The 15,308-nt window shown below is 42.5% G+C and overlaps 1 pseudogene; it reads left to right on the top strand.

The window, feature by feature from the left end:
- Positions 1-12,993: 12,993 nt before the first annotated feature.
- LOC147442565 (high affinity nitrate transporter 2.5-like) lies at positions 12,994-15,028 on the top strand (annotated as a pseudogene).
- Positions 15,029-15,308: the final 280 nt, after the last annotated feature.

The raw sequence follows: 15,308 nt of genomic DNA, 5'->3' as shown, positions 1-15,308 counted from the left end.
GATGGAGAAGAGGGTGTCCTCTTTCTCGCCTTTTTCTTCTCTTGCTTTTTATCATCCCTCTTTGAATTATGGCGTGGAGAAGAGTGTGATGGTCTTCTCCGCTTTGGTGGTGATGGAGAGCGTTTAGCCCGCCGTCTTCGTGGAGCCATCTCCGCCGAGGTGGCGGGAGACTCGCTTCTTTCTCGTTCCTTCGGTGGAGGCTCTTGAGTTCTCCTTTGGGAAGGAGATGCATCATCAAGAAGTAAGTTCTTGAGCCCTTCATATGGATTCTCTTCTTCTTCCCGAATCGGAGAGAGACCTCTTTTGGTAGTCTCACAAGGAGGCTTCCTAGGTGTTCTCTCGTCATGGTGATGAGCTTGGAGAATCCCGTGAGCACGGAGCTGCCGTTGCACTTCACTTTGGAGAGATGGATTGCCCATGGCTTGTTGAAGCCTAGAAACAAGATAATTAACAAGCATTGAAGCATCATTAGTAGCTTGCTCATGAGCAAAATCAAAGTTATCAACATTAATTTCACTCTCTTTAATATTGTCAGCCATTCTAACAACTTTTAGGTGTAAACTTTTTAGGTGTACTTTGGCACTTCAAGCCCTAGTTGCTACTCCTCTTTACCCCTTTAGAAAAAGCACTCAAGCTACTGTACCCGCGGCTCGAATACCATTAATTGCAAGGAATAGAAGAGAGGGTCTTTCGACACCAAAACAGCACCGGCTCCTGTCAAGCTTCTAATAGCTCAATAGTGGTTAAGCCGTAGGCAAGCCCCGTAGGACTCCACTATTAAGATCATAGCTCTCGACGGTGATGCCCCGTTAACTGCACAAAGGCAGGCGCACTGCAAGGCTGAAAAATCCCTATTCTACTTACTCACAGGCAATTAATAATACCAACCATTTGTAGCTAGCTTGAGGACTTCCCTTCTTGAGCAAGAAAAGAGAAACCTTGAGCTCTGATACCAATGTAACATTTAATGGCCTAAAATCTTATGTGTAGCGGAAATTAGCATGAACATAGTGAGCATTTCATTAGAGTTGATTCCTAATGAGAATTACAAGAGTGCTTGGGTGGAGAGAGCAACAAAAAGCATAACACCTAGTTAGATAGCATCGACAATACTTTCAAAAGAGAGAGCAATTAAGCTATTGACAACAGTTGAGGACCGGATTTGCATGGAGCCGGTCCCCCCTCCAAAAGGCTTTGTATTATGGTTTCTCCCATCAAGAGAGACATTGTACAATACAATTCTTTGTGTTCCTTCAAGACGAGCTAGTGCAATGAAGATGGAAGCTTCATACACCAAGCAAAACACTTAATCAAACACAACTTGAATTATCCCCGTTCTCAGACCCAAGACCTCACACACCTTCGAAATGGTGAGAGCTAGCAGGGTATGAGAGTAGATTGAGAGGAAAAAGAAGTATCTTACGAGAAAGAAGTACATCTCCTCACATAATCACTCATATTAGCATAGCTTAGCTTAGTAATTAGCTTGGTAGAGAAGATGAGCATGCATTGAAGCTTGGCTCTTGGTTGGATTTGCATCCACATGCCAAGAGAGTGTTGATGTAGGCTTCTATCTCACAAGCTTGGAGTAGGTGATGAGCTCTCCATTAAAGCTTGGGAGGAGATAGAGTATTTTCCCTTCACACATGGTCAAGTGTGAGAGTGTGTGTGTCAATGCCAAGCAAAAATCAGCCCCCTCTCTCTCTTGGGCGAGCCCTAGCTGCTAAGTTAGTCTGGCTTTTGCCTCATTGGACCTCCCCAGGTCAAGCCAATAGGGATTAAGCAGCATAAGTGATAGCCTTCTGACATGTGTCCCCCTTTCCCCTTTTGTGAGAGCTTTAGATAATTAAATAATTAAACTAAACTCTCATTGGACCCCTTTGCCTCCTGGCCAATAGGAATCAGGCAAGCCATGGGGCTCCTGAATGCTCATTGGACCCCTTGGGAGACTGCCCAATAGTCTTCTAGGACACTTAATTCTTATTGGTTTCTTTTATTAAATGTTTTTAAATTAATTAAACTAGATTTACTCTAGCCTAATTCTCATTGGTCCACTTCAAGGGTCTTCCAATAGGAATTGGGCATACCTTGTGGGCATCTGGCCTAGGGAGCTGACATGTGTCCCTCATTCCCTTTTTGTAAAGGGAGCCTGTGTGTGTGTGTGTGTGTGTGGCTTTCTCTCTCATCCCCTAGCTTTGGGGCTCGCCCCCTCCCATGTAGGGATGTAGAAAGACTTTTTGGGCACACACTAAGCATCCAATTTTCCCTAAGGTTGACCTTTGGACACAACCTTTGAATTTTGGAACCTTAGCATTTTGGAAGTCTTAATGGGCTGAACCTTAGGGTCTTTTTAGCCCGTTGTTTCACATGGCTCTTTTGCAGATGGCCCCCCCCTTTGGATCCCTATTTTCCCTCCTTTGGATCCCTACTGTGGCCGGTCTGCTAACTTAACCAATATTCTAGCTTTTTCTCCCTTGGCACTTCCCCACATTAAATGATCAGTTTAATATGAGAAAATCATTTAGGAGAATTAGATATTGATTATTATGACAACATCTCATTTCATTCGACTTCGTTTTCTCTCTCTCTCTCTCTCTATATATATATATATTTTTTTTTTTTTTCATGTTTTTTGTAGCAGTTTGGTCTCATAGGTTATTGGCCTTTTGACCTAATTGTAAATATTAGTAGAACATTTCATTTTATTTCGTTTCTTTCTCTCTATCTTCACAGCTTTTGTAACAATTTGGTCTCATAGGTTATTTTGGCCCTTTACCTAATTTACCTAAGTATTCACAATTTTGTAACAAATTGGTCTCATCCATCATTTTGGCCTAGCATTAATTTAACAAATCATTTCATTTCATAGGTGAATTTGGCATTTTTGTAAGAGTTTGGTCGCATAGGTCCATTTCATTTATTTCTCTCTATCTTGAATTTACCTAGCATTAATCTAACAAATCATTTCATTTCATTAACCTCAACCTAATTTACCTAAAAACATTAACCTAATTTAACTCAAAACATTCACCATCATTTTGGTCTTTTAAATTCATCCATTTCATAACCTAGTTATATTTGATTTGATTTCATTTCATTAACCAAAACATCTCTATCTCTCTCTCTCTCTTTCTCTTTCTCTTTTTGAGTGAAAAAACAAATGATAATAAATAAAAAATTAACCAAAATTTTTAAAAACTAGACCAAAATATTTACCTAATGAGTGACCTGGTTGAGCTTCACACCTCGCCTCCGCTTGCACACGCTGCTGTCTCTACAATAAAAACGACAGCATTAACCTTGCCTATCTCTACAATAAAAAAAGCATGAGTGAGCGGGGTTAATGGTAGTCTAAAATTTTAGGTGAGTGCTATGGTCATTGAACACCCAACGGATCTCAAAAACCCTAACAAAATGTTGTATTTATTTGTTCTTCTTTTCTGTATGGTTTAACTTGCAGACTTGAGCATTCTATGCTTCGTATAGGTGCGTCGTCTTGAATGCATTGTTGTTCCCTAGCATTGGCGACGGAAGATGAGGGGTTGTGTCTGTACCCTAGCATTGTTGTACCCTAGCATTGGCAACGGAAGCTTGTCTATGAACATAAGCTGTTTTTCTTAGAGCGTTTTAACTTTTAACAGAAAGTTACATTCCTAAATTTTTGGAGATCAAAGAATGCATGGAGCTCATCGCATATTTACTGTGCAATTTAGTGTTTTGATCATGTGCTAATGCAAGCAACAGAGGGCATAGGCTAGAGCACTTTGTAAACCCTAAATGCGAAACCCTAAACTCTAAACCCCATTACAGCTGGCCGAACTGTGCTACATAATGTGAGACCCCTTTCTGTCTTGGAGTTGTTGACAGAAAGTTGAACGCGCCCTATTGTATGTTTTCCAGGCTTAATTATTTTCCAGGCAAACTTAAGGACGACTCAGAGAAAGAGGGCTTTCACCTACAATGGCCCTGTCTTTAATTTGAACTAAGGTAAAAGACTCGCCACCAAGTTTGTTTCTTTGACCTGTAGAGAGAGAGAGAGAGAGAGGGGGGGGGGGGGGGGGATGAGGGTGTCATTGTCCATGCTCCCCCACGTTGCAATCGGCTGCCCTTTTCTCTCTCCATCTCCACGCTGGTCAGTCCCCTTATCTCTCTTGCACTTAGCACATGAGGCTTGCGACCAGCCTCCAGCCGGCAAATAGGGCCCATCCCCTTGCCTGCAGGATGGCACGATGACTTGAGCACATGAAGGCAGCAGCTGTGGCGGGAGAGGCAGTCATTCAATATGACCTTGGAAAGAGGCATGGCGGGAGTGACCTTGAAGGTGGAAGAGCTGGCCGACAGAGGCAGTCATGGAAGCACACCTCGAAGGCATAGCCGACAGAGGCAGGCATGGCCGGTAGAGCCACCTCGAAGCACACCCCTCTATATGAAGCTAGGCTGGTTGGAAGGCCTTCATGTGCTCAAGCTATTTGACTGGCTCGCAAGCAAGGCGGGGGGCCAACACAGCATGCTGCAGGTGGACGACAAAGAAGCAGCCAAAAAGGACGACGCAGAGAGAGAGGGCTTTGGCCTAGCAACAGGCGCCACCTCCTCCTCGTCCTTGGCTGCAGGTACGGCCCCTCCTCGTCCTCACCCTTGGCTGCAGTCGGGCTTCAGTGTTAGTACCCTCAGTCCATGCATATGTTGTTGGGGTATAAAGCCCAATGTGGTCGCCCAGGTAAGTGGGCGGGCCGCCAAGTATGTACACATATTCTTTTGTAAAAACCTAATAAGAACTCACTATGCTCTACACGTTACAGTAGAGCGAGTTCACCATATCGTCGTGCTCTTCTTCTTGCACTCTCTCTCGCGTCACACTTCCGCTCGTACAATTTCAACTGGTATCAGAGCTCAGATCGAGGCTCGGGGCAGCACTGCAGGAGGCTAGAGTCACCAGCTCAGATTGGAGTGAAATTCGACAGGCGAAGACAGGGCCCCAAATCTTGTGGGTGAGCCCGAAGGCTCGGTGTTCTCAGAATTTCATTCTGAGGTCATCTTAGTCACCGTTCGGCTTCAAGAAAGTTCTGCGCAGGCCATTTTCGACTACGTGGTCTCGGTGGGTGCAGATCCGACTCTGCAAATTTGGGGTTTCGGTCTACGACTGCAGGTGCTGATGATATCGGCACTCCCAGAGTGCTGATTTTTGGTTGTCTACACATCGAAGGACGGCTCACAGTTCTTGGAGGCGTGTCACATACGACACGGGCACATCTACACACAGACTGTAGGTGACATCCACTAGTTCATCAGGTAGCTTGTGTTTGCTGCTTGATATTCCAGATTTCATCCTGACATTACAGGTACTTCCACATGGGATGTATTGTCAGAGATGATGTATGTCTGTTGAGGATTTGCTGGCTGTGAGTCATGCAGCAAACAACCGCCACAGCGGTTATAGCATATAGTGGGAAATTTGTGGATGTATGATTTTGTGGGAAGTCTATGTATTGTCAGATTCACTGCAGCCTTTGTTGAGGGTCGAGTGAGGTTTTATTGAGCTGGGGGATTCTCGAATGTTGAGCTCCTTTCGGTGATACAGGTCTTGGAGCGATCCCTTGAGCACCCTTAGATAGGCAGCTAGGATGTATTGACTGTGAGTTAGACAGTTGGGATTGCATCTTTGCTTTACTGCCGTTGAGGCATTGTCGTAGTCTATGCTTACAGGACAGTGAGAGACAGTACAGGTGCAGGACAAGTTTACCCACATCTTACAGTGTTAGAGAGGCATTGGTTTTTTGAGCTATTTTTGGTGTGTTTTTTAGTACACCATAGCCATTTTACAAAGGAGACTCTGCCGAAATTTCTATAGAATCTGAAGCTTTCTTGGTTCACTTGACAGGTTGATATTGGTTCAGAGGTCAGTTTACAGGGGAAACGCTGCCAAAGTTTTCCCAGGAAAGTAAACTACTGTGAAGCGTTGCTATGACTGGATCACAGGACACTGCTCTTTACAATATCAAGAAGCTGGATGGAACCAATTTCCCATTGTGGAAGAAGCAGATTTGGCACGTGTTGGTACAAAAGAAGCAGATACAACCTATAAAGCTCAAGGGGATAAAACCAGAAGATATGGACGAAGATGAATGGAGCGAAATGGATGAATTGGCACTTTCTACCATTATGCTGACTTTGGCAGAAAGCGTTTACTTCAATGTAGCAGAAGAGATATTGGCTTATCAAGCATGGATAAATCTGATTGATCTTTATGAGAAGCAGAGTGCAGCTTCATAGGTATACTGGCTTAAGAAGCTTGTTGACTTGAAGATGAAAGAAGGGACCCCTATGTCCAATCATCTGAATGAATTCAACACCATCTACAGTCAGTTGTCAGCTCAAGGTGTCAAGTTTGATGAACCTGTTAGAGCTATGTTCCTGTTGATCACATTGCCGGAAAGTTGGGACACTTTTCTCACAGATTTGAGTAATTCTGCACCTCCAGATGGTTTGAACATAGAAGGTGTAGAAGGAAGTCTGCTTATTGAAGAAACCAATAGAAAGACAATGGACAAAGGCAAAGGAACAACCTTAGTTGTCAGGGGAAGGACCAAAGAAAAGTACAAAGGTGGAAAGAGGAATCAGTCTCGTAGCAAGTCCCGCAGTGCTAAAGGCAAGAGTGACATAGAATGCTACCATTGTGGCAAGAAGGGTCACATGAAAAGAGACTGCAGAGAATGGAAAGCAGAAAAAGGCAAAGAGAAAGCTGAAGACCATGGTGAGAAGAACAAGTCCTAAGTGAATATTCAAGAAATAAATGTGACAAACACTGTTGCAGAGGATGACAGTCTATTTTCAGGAGACATCTACTTCTTGAAGAATACAATGGACTCAGCTCTTCTTACAGCATCTGATGGAAATGCACTGAGTGACTGGATTATAAACTCAGGGGCATCACTTAATGTGTCTCCAAACAAGGAGTGGTTTACCTCTTATGTGACCACTAAAGATCATGTTCGGCTAGGCAATGGGCAGACATGTGAGATCTTAGGTGTTGGAGATGTTCAATTGAAGTTTCAGAATGGCTCTTCTTTCACGCTGAAGAATGTGAGACATGTTCCTGCAATTACAAAGAGCTTGATTAGCACAGGTTTACTTGATGATGCTGGCTACGTCACCACTTTTGGACACAACATGTGGAAGGTATCCAAGGATTCTATGACAGTAGCACATGGAGTAAAGTCTGGAGGACTTTACATGATTTATGTATCAAATGTCTCTAAAAATGTAATCAATGTAACCGAGCAGCCGAACGTTTCTTTGTGGCATAGCCGGTTAGGACATATGTCCAAGAAGGGAATGGAAATCTTGTCTCGTTCTGGTTATTTGCCTGGCTTTTCATTTAATGATTTTGAATTCTGTGAACATTCTCTGTATGGTAAGCAAACACAACAGCCACATAAGCATAGAAGCAGTAGAAGAGATACACAGTTGGAACTTGTTCATAGTGATTTGTGTGGACCTATGCTTAATCTATCTCTAGGGGGAGCTTCTTACTTTATGACATTTATAGATGATTACTCGAGGAAAGTATGGGTTTACTTTATCAAGCACAAGGATGAAGCGTTTAGTGTTTTCAAAACGTTTGTGACACTTGTGGAGAATCATAGTGGCAAGAAGCTTAAATGCTTACGCACTCACAATGGTGGAGAGTATGTTTCAAAGGCCTTTCAGGACTTTTGTGAGTCAAACGGTATAAAACGTGAACTTACTGCTCCTTACAATCCTCCTCAAAATGGTGTTGCTGAGAGGATGAATAGGACCATACAAGAGAAGGTTAGAAGTATGTTGTCTAATGCACAACTGCCAAATGGGTTTTGGGCTGAAGCTGTATCAACACCTGTTCATCTTATAAATAGATCTCCTAGCAAGGTTTTGTAGGAGGATTCAGTGCCAGAGATGGTATGGTCACGCAAAATGCCCTCATACAAGCATCTCAGAGTCTTTGGCTGTGAGGCATATACTCACGTTCCAAAGGAATTTAGGAACAAACTTGAGCCAAAGAGTAGAAAGTGCATCTTTCTAGGCTATGGTAATTCTGGTGAGATGGGGTACAGACTTTGGGATCCCGAATCCAGAAAGGTTATCCGCAGCAATGATGTTCACTTTAATGAATCCAAATATCATTCTAAACCAGAGAGGGTTGACGATATTATAAGAGTTATCTTCCAAGAAGATGGACCTGCACGTGAAAGACAAAATGTCAGGGCTCAAGAGGAGCAAGGACAGGATAGATTGGAACCACAGGTTATGGCTGAGCCTGAGCCACCTATTGTGCATAGATCTGGACGTGTCACGCGACCTCCTGATAGGTTTTTTCCATCTATGAACTATGTCATGTTGACTGATTGCAATGAGCCTTCATGTTACAAGGAAGCAGTGCAAATGAAGGACTCCGGGAATTGGCAATTGGCCATGCAGTCAGAGATGACAGCTCTGCATAAAAACCAGACATGGAAGCTAGTTAAATTACCACAGGGAAAAAAGGCTCTCCCTTGTAAATGGGTTTACAGGTATAAGATCACCCCTCATGATAGTCAGCCAAAGTACAAAGCAAGGCTTGTTGCCAAGGGCTTTAAGCAAGAACAAGGCATTGACTTTGATGAAGTCTTCTCTCCCGTGGTCAAGATGACTACATTGAGATTCTTTCTTGCATTGGTTTCCATTTTAGATTTGGTGTTGCACCAAATGGATGTCAAGACAGTGTTCTTGCATGGTGATTTAGATGTGGAAATTTACATGCAGCAGCCAGAAGGGTTTGTTGAGAAAGGCAAGGAAGATTTGGTATGCCAGTTGTTAAAGAGTATTTATGGCTTAAAACAATCACCGAGGGCATGGTACCATAAGTTCCACAAGTTTATGCTTTCTCAAGGCTACAAACGTAGTGAGTTCGATCACTATCTATATACAAAGAAGGCTAAGGATGGCAGTTGGCTGATCCTTATTTTGTATGTGGATGACATGTTGATTGCTGGCAAGCACTTGGAAGAAATTTCAGCTTTGAAGTCAAAGATGGAAAAATTGTTTGACATGAAAGACATGGGTGAGGCAAGTCATATACTTGGTATGCGCATTGAGAGAGACAGATCAAAGAAGTTGATTTGGTTATCTCGAACAGAGTATATTGACAAGGTTTTGCAACGTTTCAATATGGAGAAGGGAAAGGCATTGAGTGTTCCATTGCCACCATATGTGAAACTTAGCAAACAAGATTGTCATGTGTCTGAGGCAGAACAGGCTGAAATGGATAAGATTCCATATGCTTCTGCAGTGGGTAGTTTGATGTATGCAATGATTGCTACTCGCCCAGACATTGCATTTGCAGTGGGAGTAGTAAGTCGATACATGTCAAACCCAGGCAAGAAACATTGGGAGGCAGTGAAAGGAATATTGAGATACCTGAAAGCTACAAAGAGTATGTGTATATGCTATGGGAGTCAGGAGCTAAGTGTAAAGGGTTTTACAGACTCAGATTATGCAGGTGACTTAGACAACCGAAGGTCTACGTCAGGGTATGTCTTTACATTGGCTGGTGGAGCAGTATCATGGTGTTCTAGATTACAAGATTGTGTTACTCAGTCTACTACAGAGGCTGAATATGTTGTAGCATTAGAGGCATGCAAGAATCAATTTGGCTTAATCGACTAGTAACAGATTTGGGAATCAAAGAAGAGATGCCTGTGTTATATTGTGATAGTCAAAGTGCTATACAATTGGCTCGCAATCCAGTTTATCACTCAAAGACAAAGCATGTGGATGTGAAGTATCATTTCATCAGGGAAATGCTTGAGTATAAGCAACTTCAGCTTGTCAAAGTTCACACCACAGAAAATCCTGTTGATCTACTTAGAAAAGGACTTCCCTCAGAGAGCTTTGCGCATTTTTGCAAGCAGTTAGGTGTAGGGTAGTACATCACTTCTCTACATCTCTTGTATATTAGCTTGTATAGTAGCTTCTCTCACACTTAAAGTACCACATTGGACTTTAAGTGGGAGGTTTTTGGGGTATAAAGCCCAATGTGGTCGCCCAGGTAAGTGGGCGGGCCGCCAGGTATGTACACATATTCTTTTGTAAAAACCTAATAAGAACGCACTATGCTCTACACATTACAGTAGAGCGAGTTCACCATATCGTCGTGCTCTTCTTCTCGCACTCTCTCTCGCGTCACACTTCCGCTCGTACTCCTTCATATGCGTCCTCGAATCTGTTACGGCCCCTCCTCATCCTCACCCTTGGCTGTAGTCGGGCTTGTTAGTACCCTCAATCCATGCATAGCCGGGAGAGAGAGAGAGAGAGAGAGAGAGAGAGAGAGAGAGAGAGAGAGAGAGAGAGCGTTGGACATTGAAGCAAGCATGAGCATGAAAAGCAAGCATGAGCATGATAGAGCAACGTACCAGCAAGCTGGCTTTGAGCCTCCTGCGTCTTCTTCTTCTTCTTCTTCTTCTTCTTCTTCTCTCTCTCTCTCTCTCTCTCTCTCTCTCTCTCTCGTACTTCATGGAGAGCAGGGAACGACTATGTTCATGAGGTGCTAATGAGGTAGTATGTACTTCACTGAGCAGAGAATATGGGTGTTGAGGTTCCCTGCAATCCACCAGCAGTCGTACTTCAATGCGTACTTGAAAGCTACCCAGAGCCGCCACCAACGCTATGATGAAAAGTGGGTTAATTTGCAGTAGGTATATTTCGCTATATTCCCAGCCTTCATTTTTTTGTCGTACGCCTTCAGGTCGCAGAAGTCGACACCTGGCATATGAAGGCTTCCGCCATAGTATGTTAGTAGATGATAGGATTTGTTTGATTTTTTTAAATGCACAATTTTTTGATAGATGAATAAGATAGTGGGCACTCATTGCTAAGTATGGTGAGAAAGATACTATGCACGGATACATACTATCTTATAAATGCTTGTAGCTAATAAATCTAGAGAGAGAATTAGTGTTCTGGAAAAGTGTGTCTCAACTTAGCCTTGAGCTGGTTGCACAATCAAAGTAGCCGGTTGATTTTATTGTTTCCAATTCCAGGTGATGGTGGGCACTTATTTTTTGCCTACGCAAAAGGCTAAGGTCATAGTGATGTGTTCTCCTTTTGTTAGTGAAAAATCTCATATGTATTTTTTGGCCTGCCCAAAGGGAAAGGCTATAGCATTGCCTTCTCTTTTTGCTGACTAAAATAGAAAAAATGTTGAGTTGTATTTTTAAGCATTTTGTGACATGTCAAAAATGTTCATTGGTTAAAATAAGATAGTGGGCACTCATTGAAATGAATTGTGTAAATCTAATGATGGACATGTCTTGAGTTTTGAAATATGAAATGAACTCTCATATATCAAGGAAAAGATTTTGGGTTGGCCAATGACTTTGGAAGCATGAAAAGTTGACAGCCTTACATGTTAAATGATAAAGCCTTAGAGGCTCCACAAATCCCAAGAGTCACCTTTTCATTTTGAAATTTGTGTTACCCACCTTTTCATTTTGAGAATTTGGTTCACCCCTTTAAACTTGAGGTAATAGATTAAAGTTGACATTTTTGTTAGTTTAAACTTTATGGAAGGAATTTATCATTTAGGGATTTCCCTTTAAAGATTTTTTATTTTTATTTTTAGAGATTTTAAAGCTAAGTTTAGAACTTAAAGATGTAGAACTTTTAAAGTAAAGTCTCCAATGATCCAATGAGGATCTAGAGTTTTTTTTTATTGGAAGGTAAAACTTTGAATTAAAGAAAGTGAAAATGTTACATGGATCCACAAGTAAAGGGCGGGTCACCCCGAGACGCTAGAGTTTTAGGACTTAGAATTTTAAAGCTTTTAAAGTGGGATAAACAACTTAAGGATCTACAGTTTTAAATTTATAAAAAGGGCTCTAGAGCTTAAAAATGTAGAATTTTTAAAGTGGGGTGTAGAGCATAGGGATCTAAAGCTTAGGGTGTATCTTAAGGGTGCTTTTTTAATTCAATTCTATGTGCACGCTTATGTTTTTTTAAAAAAAACTTAGAGATGTAATGATTTTAAAGTGAGATCTAACCTCAGATCAAGGCTTAAAATTGACGCCTACTTTTTTGTCAAGGGCTATTTTGCCTATCAAAACAATCTCAAAATTGCTTGTCATTTTTTGTATTTATATCTTTAAGTTAACGTTATATATGACAAATTATATAAGTTTGCATTACACAAAGCATATGAAAGGGGGCTTGAAAATTTGGATGTCGAAAAGAAATTTTTATCATGCCTGCCTTGTGATTTTATCACTTGTTTTCTTGGGGAAAAATAGTTTTGGTTTTCATTAGGAAAAATGATTGAAACTCTTTACTGAAGGTGATAAGTGGGAGATACGTATGTGCATATTGTTCTTTATTAGAGCATGGTCACGCGAGGCTTAGTTCTCACTAAGCTTCGACAGCTACTGACAGCAGCGCAGAGCGTCCACCGTCGACAGCAAGTAGAGAGAGAAAAGGCAAGGCGCAGGTAGGAGAGAGAGAGAGAGAAAGAGTTGACCGGGAGTACACCGGCATAATTTTGTGACTATGCCTAAATAGGCATAGTTGGCGTACTAAGCCGGTGAGAAGCTTTGGAAAGCTGCCATGCCTGTCGGCTGATCTACGAAGAACTAAGCCTCGCCTCGCGTGACCATAGCCTTATTGTAAATTTCCACCTTGAGTTATGATTGCCAGTTCTGTTTTCCTTGAGAGGAAGTGGTGTGTAATTATGGGCATGTCCGCACGACGCGGGTATTGAGGATCCTCTGCAGCTCAGCTTCTTGCACTCTTCCAATTGCACGCGCCTCGCAGCCTGCTGCATTGCTGCACGTAAGACTTGGAAATAGACTTTCCAGGACACTACGTGCACTAGTTAATTCCATCGTCATCATCATCGTGAGGCAGATCCACTTTAGACTCCCCAATAATCCCTCCTGCCAAGATGAAGAGATCTCTCAGCTCTGGTGACATCAACCCTCCAATCACTCCCACGGCATCTTCGAGCTTGCAGATCAAAACTCACACGAGCTCAAGCTCCCTCCAATTGTAGCATCGGCCTCAAATCACCTTCCCGTCGATGACAACAAGGTGCTTACTACAGATGTAGCTGTGTCCTTGGAGTCAAATCTGTATGACGTAGAGCCTCACTTAACCAAATTCCCCTTGCCTGTGGATTGGGAATACAAGGCCAAGAGGATCAAGCTCTTCTCCTTGGCCCAACCATATTTGAGGAGTTTCCATATCTCCTAGTTCTCTTTCTTTGTATGTTTTGTATCTAGGTTTGTAGCAGGCCCTATGCTACCCGTGATATCTCAATCTCCGAAAGGACGAGGTTGGGAAAGCGGGGATTGCATCAGTGTGTGTCTCCATTGCATCACAACTTGTCATGGGATTCACGTGTGATATGGTGGGACCGAGATATGCAGGTGCATGTGCTATATTGTTGACGGCACCAGCCGTCTTCTACATGGCAACAGTGTCCACTGCAACAGGCTTCATTCTGTGCAGGTATTTTCCTATATTTTCTTGCTCGAATCAAAATTGTGTGAATTTGCTCATGCTACAACTTAACACCTTCATATAAGCACATGAAGCAAGATTTAAAGATTTCATGCAAATGTAGGTTCTTCATCGGGTTCTCGCTTGCAACATTTGTGACATGTCAATTCTGGATGGCCCCATCTTCAGTGCACCAATCGTTGGTCTTACCACAGGGATCACAATTGGGTGTGGAAACTTGGGGGGTGGTGCTGCACAGCTCCTTATGCCTGTTCTCTTTGATCTGATTGCAAGTCCAAGATTTATTGGTTCACCAGATTTCAATATAGCCTGGCGCTTATTGTTTTTCATCCCGGGTATCGTGCAAGTCTTAATAGGGATCATTATGCTTACCTGCACCCAAGACACTCCGCTCGGAAACTACTGCCAACTCCGAAGAAAGGGCAATCACATCAAAGACAACTATGTCAAGGTACACATTACCAATCTGAACAGTTTTCTAGATGGTTGGCTTAAGGGAATGACTTCTGTAAATGCCTCTCCCATATGGCGCTACTCCTTATATATTATGTTGGTCATCTATACCTCTGCTTATGACCACCTTCCAAATCTTCCGGTGGATGTCCAAGCATGTCTTATGGATCTGAATGCACTCGCGTATTAATGGCACTTTCAGATCAATTGATAGCATGATCTTATCCTGATTTTTTGTTGTGCCCATAACAGGTCATTATTAACGGGGTGAAGAACTACAGGATGTGGGTGCGGTGCTCGGCATGATACATGGGTTCTATTTTGGTGTGGAGCTAATAATACACAATGTGATAGCAGAGTACTTTTTCGACAAGTTCAAGCTAACATTATTTGTAGCTGGTGTGATGGCCTCCATCTTTGGACTTGCCAATTTTGTGACAAGGCCCTTTGGAGGCGCGCTCTCCGATTTCGTAGCTCAAAGGTTTGGTATGAGGGGGCGCTTGTGGGTTCCCTCCTTTGAGGAAGCTTCATTTCCTGGTTCGTCTCAACATTGCTCCCTGTTTTATGTGCATCAGTTGTGACATTCACCAAGAATGGAGCATTTACATGATCTCTGGGTGTTTTAATATGTTTTGATGTATAGATTATGTTCTTGGAGGCATCATCAGAGCTGGTTTCAAAGAGCCAACAGCAATCCAACCTCAGGGCTGGCCGATGGCCTTGAAAGGAAGAGATATTATTGGGCTTGCGGTAACCGGGTTAGGGAAAACACTTGCCTACCTATTACCAGCAACTCTACATGTCAATGCCCAGCCTGCATTATGTATGTCTAGCTTGTTTTGAAATATAAATTTTCTTAGAAATAACCTGGATTCACTTGTATGTTTGTGAAAGTGTAGCACCAGGTGATAGTCCGATTGTTCTCATCTTAGCACCCACTAGAGAGCTTGCTGTCCAAATTCAACAAGAGGCAACAAAGTTTGGGGCTTCATCAAAGAGTACATGCGTTTATGGGGGTGGACCAAAAGGACCGCAGATACGGGATCTTTAAAAGGTATATATATAGGCACACACACACACACACACACACACACACACACACACAGGCAAAGGAAAAGTCTTTTAATCAGGTGTGGATATAGTTATAGCCACACCAGGCCGCTTGATTGATATGCTCAATGGTAAACAAACCAACCTTCGTAGGGTTACATATCTTGTCCTTGATGAGGCGGATCGAATGCTGGACATGGGTTTTGAACCTCAAATCAGGAAAATTGTTTCCCATGTTTGAATGAAATATAAAAACTTTGAATGACAAGGCTTGTTTATCA

This window comes from Adiantum capillus-veneris, chromosome 14 (assembly GCF_014529385.1).
Source record: "Adiantum capillus-veneris isolate H3 chromosome 14, ASM1452938v2, whole genome shotgun sequence".
NCBI classification, from domain to species: Eukaryota; Viridiplantae; Streptophyta; class Polypodiopsida; order Polypodiales; family Pteridaceae; genus Adiantum; species Adiantum capillus-veneris.
This window is presented reverse-complemented; position numbering and strand designations above follow the sequence as displayed.